The sequence below is a fragment of the Mauremys reevesii genome, linkage group 17 (genome assembly GCF_016161935.1).
Source record: "Mauremys reevesii isolate NIE-2019 linkage group 17, ASM1616193v1, whole genome shotgun sequence".
Classification (NCBI taxonomy): Eukaryota; Metazoa; Chordata; order Testudines; family Geoemydidae; genus Mauremys; species Mauremys reevesii.
Window position 1 is genome coordinate 36,494,089 of NC_052639.1, and position 6,689 is coordinate 36,500,777.

Sequence of the window (6,689 nt, forward strand, 5' to 3'; positions counted from 1 at the left end):
CCCGGGAGTGAGACCCCGGGGGCACTGGGGCTGGGCAGGAAAGTGACTCTGCCCGGGAACCCGGGAGAAGCCTCAGAGCTGCCTCAGCCCCAGTGGAGCTGCAGCAGGAGCTGCCCCGGCATCGCTGGGATTTGGGGCAGAGACTGGGGCCTGGCGGGGATCCTGTGGTGTGGGGAGATGGGGGTGTCAGGCAGGAGGAGAAGCTGGAGTTGGAGGGGGAAGGTCAGTGGGACGCGGGGAGGGGGTTGAACTGTCTCTGTGCAGCCAGGAAATTCCCAAGTGGGGGGAGAAGTGGTGGGCGGGGGTAGGGGGGAGGGGGGTTAATTGGATCCTGTCCCTGTTTGTGCCACTTGCCTCTCGCCCCCGATACAAATTCTCTCTAGTTCTGCCCCTTTTCTCGCTCAGTGTCTCACACGGGGCTATAAAATCTGGGGCGATTTCCCCCCTTTCCCCTCCAATGATCAGCTCTCCCGTCTCCCCGATTTCCCCGTTCTCCCCATGAGTCTCAAACGTCAGTTTAAAATCTTCTCTCGTGAGGGCATTTTCCACCCGTGTTATCTGCAGCGATTTGTCCTTGTGTAGGTGGGAAATTGTTGCCCTGCGTCATTCCCCAGCACATGGCTGCCCCTGGAGTGGGGGTGGGATGGCTCAGTGGCTTAATGCTCAAATAAATTTGTTAGTCTCTAAGGTTCCACAAGTACTCCTGTTCTTTTTGTGGATACAGACTAACACGGCTGCTGCTCTGAAACTATGTAACTGTACTCTCTATGCCAGGATCTAAATCATGAATGAAGATATTGAACAGAACTGGACCCAGAGCTGAGCATGGTGGGACCCCACTCCTTATGCCCTTCCGGCCTGACTGTGAACCACTGATAACTACTCTCTGGGAACAGTTTCCCAACCAGTTATGCACCCACCTTAGAGTAGTTCCATCTAGGTTGTATTTCCCTAGTTTGTTAAGGAGAAGGTCATGTGAGACTGCATTGAAAGCCTTCCTAAAGTCTAGATAAACCATATCTGCCGCTTCCCCAAATCCGCAAGGTTAGTTACCAAGTCAAACAAAGCTATCGGGGGCTGATTTGACACAACTTGTCCTTGATAAATCCAAGCTGGCTATTGCTTCTCTCCTATTATCTTCTAGATGTTTTCAGATGGATTCCTGAATTGTTTGCTGCATTATCTTCCTGGTGCAGAAGTTAAGCTGACTGGTCTGTAACTGCCTGGCTTGTCCTTATTTCCTTTTTCATATATGGGAACTACATTTGCCCTTTTCCAGTCTGCTGGAATCTCTCCCATCTTCCATGACTTTTCAACTATAATAACCAAAGTAAAACTAGCCCATTGGGTCTGTGAGCAGGTAAATCGCCTCCCTCGCCCAGCAGCTCCCCCAGGGCAATGACCCAATGCCTCCCCACCACAGGGACAGAAGCTGAAAGTCCATCTGATGGCAGGTCAGGGGCTAGCGTGGAATGTGCTGGGATCTCGGCCTGGGCCCTAGTGGGGTAGGTGACCCCGTCACCCGTAACCACACCCAGCAAGGCCTGCACCGATTTTCTCCCTGTCTGTGAGTCCCAGCAGAGAGACCAGGGACTCATTGGTCCATGGAGAATGAGCTTTCCCCAGCTGGGGCTGCAAACCAGTGATCAAGGGCAGCGGGTGAGGAGCTTGCACTAGCGCTCCTGCAGGGTCCATGGTGTGGGGTGAACAGAGAAATCCAGTGTCCAGGGCTCTCAGGCCACGTGTCCATTCCACTGCAGGAGGATCTGGGAGCAGCCCGAGGGGACTGGGGCAGGAGTCGGGAAAGCAGCCGTCTGGGAGAAGGAGAATTCAGCTGTGCTGGGAAGCTGGGCTGAGCAGAGATGCTGCTGCAGATGCTGCTAGTTCCTGAGTACGACGCTGCAGCACTTTAACTACATGGTTAATATAGAGGTTGCAGCTCAGCTGAGTAGTGTGCTGCACTCATTTTAATGGTGTTAGTGGCTTTGCCAGGGTATAAAACCAGGGCCGCCCAGAGGATTCCAGGGGCCTGGGGTCTTCGGCAGCAGGGGGCCCCCAGTCTTCGGCGGTCAGTCGGTGGCGGGGGGCCCTTCCGTTTCATGACCCGCCACCGAAGTGCCCCGGAGACCCGTGGCGGGGACCCCCTGCTGCCGAATTACCGCCGAAGACCGGGCTGCACGTCGGCGGCGGGTCCCGCTTCGGCAGTAATTCGCCAGCAGAGGGTCCTTCCACCCCAGAGCGGAAGGATTCCCCGCCGCCGAAGACCGGGAGCAGAAGAAGCTCCAAGGGCCCGGTCCCGCAAGAGTTTTCTGGGGCTCCCGGGCGAGTGAAGGACCCTGCTCCAGGGCCCCGAAAAACTCTCGTAGGGGCCCCTGCGGTCAGGGCCTGGGGCAAATTGCCCCTCTTGCCCCCTCTCGGCCCTGTATAAAACTGAGGTGCAGCTTCACCCTGGTCACACCCCTCTATCCCTGCTCCACCTCCCCTCCAGCCTGTCCATGCTCCCCCTCCCGAGCACTCCTTGTGCCTACAGCTGCTGGGGGAGGCACAAGTGGCACCTGTGTGGGAGGAATTTCCCAGGGTGGGGAGGGCTTTACCTTCCCTACAGCCCCTTTGGCCCACCCTGGGCAGCATGGGAGGCAGAGCACAGTGGTGGGCTGGGGCCAGATTTCAAGAATGTCTCTTGATGTCAGATCCAAATATGGGATCCTGCCTTTACATGCGTAGGGGCTGGACACCTGCAGTGCCCAAGGACTCCACATGCAGCTGTGGCTGCAGTTGGAACAAGTTCCCTGCAGTCCTGTAGTTCAAAGGGAGAAACTGAGGTACCCAAAATTAGGCCATTGTTGTAAATTGAGGCCTTTCACTTGCCCGTTAACAACAGTCGGTGGGCTAAGGCTCATTGGAAGTCACTGTTTAGACTTGATCACGGCTGACGTAGTCCTGGTCATAAGCAGAAGCCTGGCAGTGAAAGGTCCTGATTCCATCCCCAGCCTCCAGAGGCAGATGGTCCCCCAGGGATGGAACAACCCTGGGAATATTTTACACTCACAGTCTTTCCCACGGGCTGGGTAATTCCACAGTCTCATTCACAGGGCTGAGAACCTCAGGGTTAAGTTGCACAAAGTGAAACTAACTGAAATGTGCCCCCTGCGCTGCACGCTGTGCTGTGCTGCCCTGGGGAGATGTGGCTTTAAGCTGCTGTCCCAGCCCCTTCCCACTCTCAAGAAGGACTGGGCCAAAGAGATCTGATGAGGTTCAACAAGCGTAAGGATTTTTATCTCTCTAGGCCGATCTGATCAGAAGATCTCGGGAGCCTTACAGTTTATCTCCGCTGAGTCCCCCTTTTAAGGCCATCTATCAGAGCTGACTTTAATGAACTCCACACACACAAAGCTATAAAATAAAACAACAACACTTTATTTGCTAAGGGGAGAGGAAGGAATGGAAAGGGGAATGGATTAATGATTCTGGAGATTCGGAATAACACACAGGCACTTATAATACAAGATGTTCTATCTTTACAGACATCAGCGATAAAGGGGTGCAGGATCCAGAAAAGAGAAGCCAGTAGTGAACACTGACCGTGGACAACAGATGAAACAGACAGGTACGTATCCCTATCTTAACTCCCACCCTAACCCGCTTTGCGTCGTCCTGAGTGCACGATTGATCTAACTAATCGGACCAGGTCCGTGTATGCAAGTTTGCTTTCCCAAAACAACAAACAAACAACCCCAACTTAATTAGTAAGTAGCTATTGCAGGCCCATAGCCAGTGGCAGATTGTACCGCACCAGGAGAGAGAGCAGCCACCTGCACCTCTGACAGCTCAAAAGCTCAAGAGCCAGTGCCCCTGGCCCCTCCCCTCATTGGTCTCTGTAGGGAGCTGTTGCTGGGCAAGGTCAGATTCCTGCTCTTCCCACTTTCCCGCCTTTTCTAGGTACTGAGGAACAAGAACCTGACCCCCAATGGAGGTCGCCTTGTCCTTTTACCAAAACAAAATGGCCTTTTGATTTACAGAACTTATTTTAACTTTTATACAGAATAATTCGGCAAACATGTATACTGAAATTAACATTTCCCCCTCTTGTCGGTGTTACACCTGTTTTAAAAAGATGTAACTGCCGACACCTGTGGCTTTGCCAAATTATGACCCACCGATGAATAAATTGTCACATGGCGAAAAATTTGCATTGAACCCAAATACAACCATAGTATTACAGAGGGGGTAGTGCTGATTAAAACATTCCTTATCGCAGACTGGGGATGTGTAATAACTGTTTGATTTGCTTCTTCCTAATTACCACGGGACCAGTTAAACTAGGAATAGGAGAAGGAAGAACCAAAACAAATTGGTATACTCTTATTCCATACGGACCTACCATAGACCATTTACCAGAGTCTGCCGTTGTAACATTCATTTTAAACCTCCCTATACAAGTCTAACTATTTACGGGAAAATTTAACCTTGATCTTACTGCAGTAGAAAGTTTTACAATGAAAAGACTCTTCCTGCTTTACATCCATTTCCCTGCATAGACGAACTATTGCAAGAAGGTGTGGATACAACAGTACATTGAGAGCCGAGAAGGAAGGACTGTGCTGGAGTACTAATTCTGAACATGGCACTAGGTCTTTCATGAACCCAAGGAGCTGATATATTTCCAGAAACCCACCCCATGGTACATGCTCAGGTACTTCCAATTTAATGCAACCGCAAATCTGAGAACTGTTGGGCACCCTAAGTTTGGTACAATTCCCAAAAGAGGTTTTACTATATCCCACTTACATGACATTTCTGTTTTTCTCTGCATCCCACAGGTGCAGCCTGATAATTAAGGCACATTTCTGAAATTACTGCTTGAAATATACCTGCCTTGTTCGATCTTTCTTTGACCCACTTGAGCACACAGCACGGTTCTTCCTTGATCATTAAAACAGAAATGGGGTCATTTTGTTCCAAAGGATCCAGGGTGGCCATGGGATCCTCTGTGGCATAATGACTCCTGTTATACAGAACAGATGGTCACCTTCAACCAAATCAATTAACCAAACCTTAACAAATACAGTGCAACCTATATACATAGAGAATAGGATGATGGCGGTCATGTCGATCTAGGAATGGAAGAGAAAATATGATTGGCACAGTTAAATGGGTTGATTTCCTTTCCATTCCTTTACCTGGCTGCTATGGAATCACTTTAATTTGATCCCCTTCTTTGCTGGTATTTGAACCTGATATACAGAGGCACTTGCTCCGTTTGTTATGATAACTGGACCCACCCAACGAGGACTAAGGACATGGCCTTTTTCTATATAATACCTAAACATTACCTTTGTACCAACCACCCATCCTACATCATTAATGTGGCCTAACCAAGCACTAATGACTTGGTTATTAGCTTTTAGTTGAGGAGCTACTCGATGTTGAAGACTGCTGATGGTGTCTAGCAACTGTGACATGTATAAGTCTATTTGCACCCTGGGAAGGTACTCATCCGGTGGAACTCCTCCCACCCACTAAAGTTCAGGGTGTGCATAATTCTCCCAGTTAGCATCTCGTGCGGTGAAAACCCTCACACAGTTCTAGTAGATCGCATGGCCGCTAGGATATATGGGAGTTTGCTATCCCAATCCCTTCCTTGCACATCTATTACTTTTCTAAGAGCAGTTTTCATGGCTCTATTAGCCTCTCGACGATAACAGATTTTGCGGGTGAGCAGCTATGTGCAACCGCTGTTTGATGTTTAAGGCCGCACACAGCGCTTTTGTGACTTCACCCACAAAGTGTGGTCCTCTGTCTGAATCTATTTCTGATGGGATACCAAATCGAGAAAAGGTTTGTTCCAGTATTTCCTCCTTTATGTTAGGCAACCACGCCACTTAGACACCCGTTCCAAAGTTTTGGACGCAGCATAGTGTCCCTGGCCATGAGCTACAGTTATTAGTTCTTTTCGTGGAGTTATTGGCATAACCAGTACAGGTAATTCACAGTTTGGTGATGTTGCTATAATCAATCCGTTTTTGTCCTTACATATCCTTGATGTTTCCCTGCTGTTAAAAGGGCTTGGAGATCATTATCCTGTTTTTGCAGGGTCAAGATGCCATGGCCTGCTGACACATCTGGAGACGGCATCTTAACTACAGCAGCTGAAATTGGGTCTTATCCCATGTATATGCTGATCCTAACCTAGCAGCTTGTTTTGCTAGCTGATTGGCCTGATTGTCAAGCGTGGCCAGAACCGACCCCCTTCGTATGGGCTTTTACTTTGAACTCTTTTCTTCCAGATGGGAAGGGCTTGAACCACCCAACTAGAAGCAGAACACAGACAGATGTTTTCCTCAGGTGCTACCCCAGACGATACTGCCAGGACCGCAATTCATTGTGCAGCTTGTGCTGACGGCGGCCTCACCGTACCCTGCACCACTTGCTGTGTCCTCCTGGATTGCAGCAAACCCTGCAACAGGATGCCCTTCGTGGTGACAAGCACTCCCATCAACTGCCCAGAGTGTTAACCCTTTTCCTTGTACTTCTTCCCAGGATGTTGCTAAGAAGAATGGAGATAGTAAGTCTAAATCAGGATCTGGCAACGGACATTCGTGCTCATCTCCTGCGGTAATCGGAGCATAGGGAAGGATTCTCGTATGGGGGGGATCTTCTCAGTACGAATATCCCGATTGACCAGACTT

The 6,689-nt window shown here is 50.0% G+C and overlaps 1 long non-coding RNA gene across 1 annotated transcript; it reads left to right on the forward strand.

Annotated features, from left to right (window-relative positions):
* Positions 1-3,341: 3,341 nt before the first annotated feature.
* LOC120385027 lies at positions 3,342-6,432 on the forward strand. Its single transcript, XR_005589222.1, has 3 exons — positions 3,342-3,607; positions 4,539-4,693; positions 6,288-6,432. It is a non-coding gene; the product is annotated as an uncharacterized LOC120385027 (long non-coding RNA).
* The last annotated feature ends 257 nt before the right edge of the window (positions 6,433-6,689 follow it).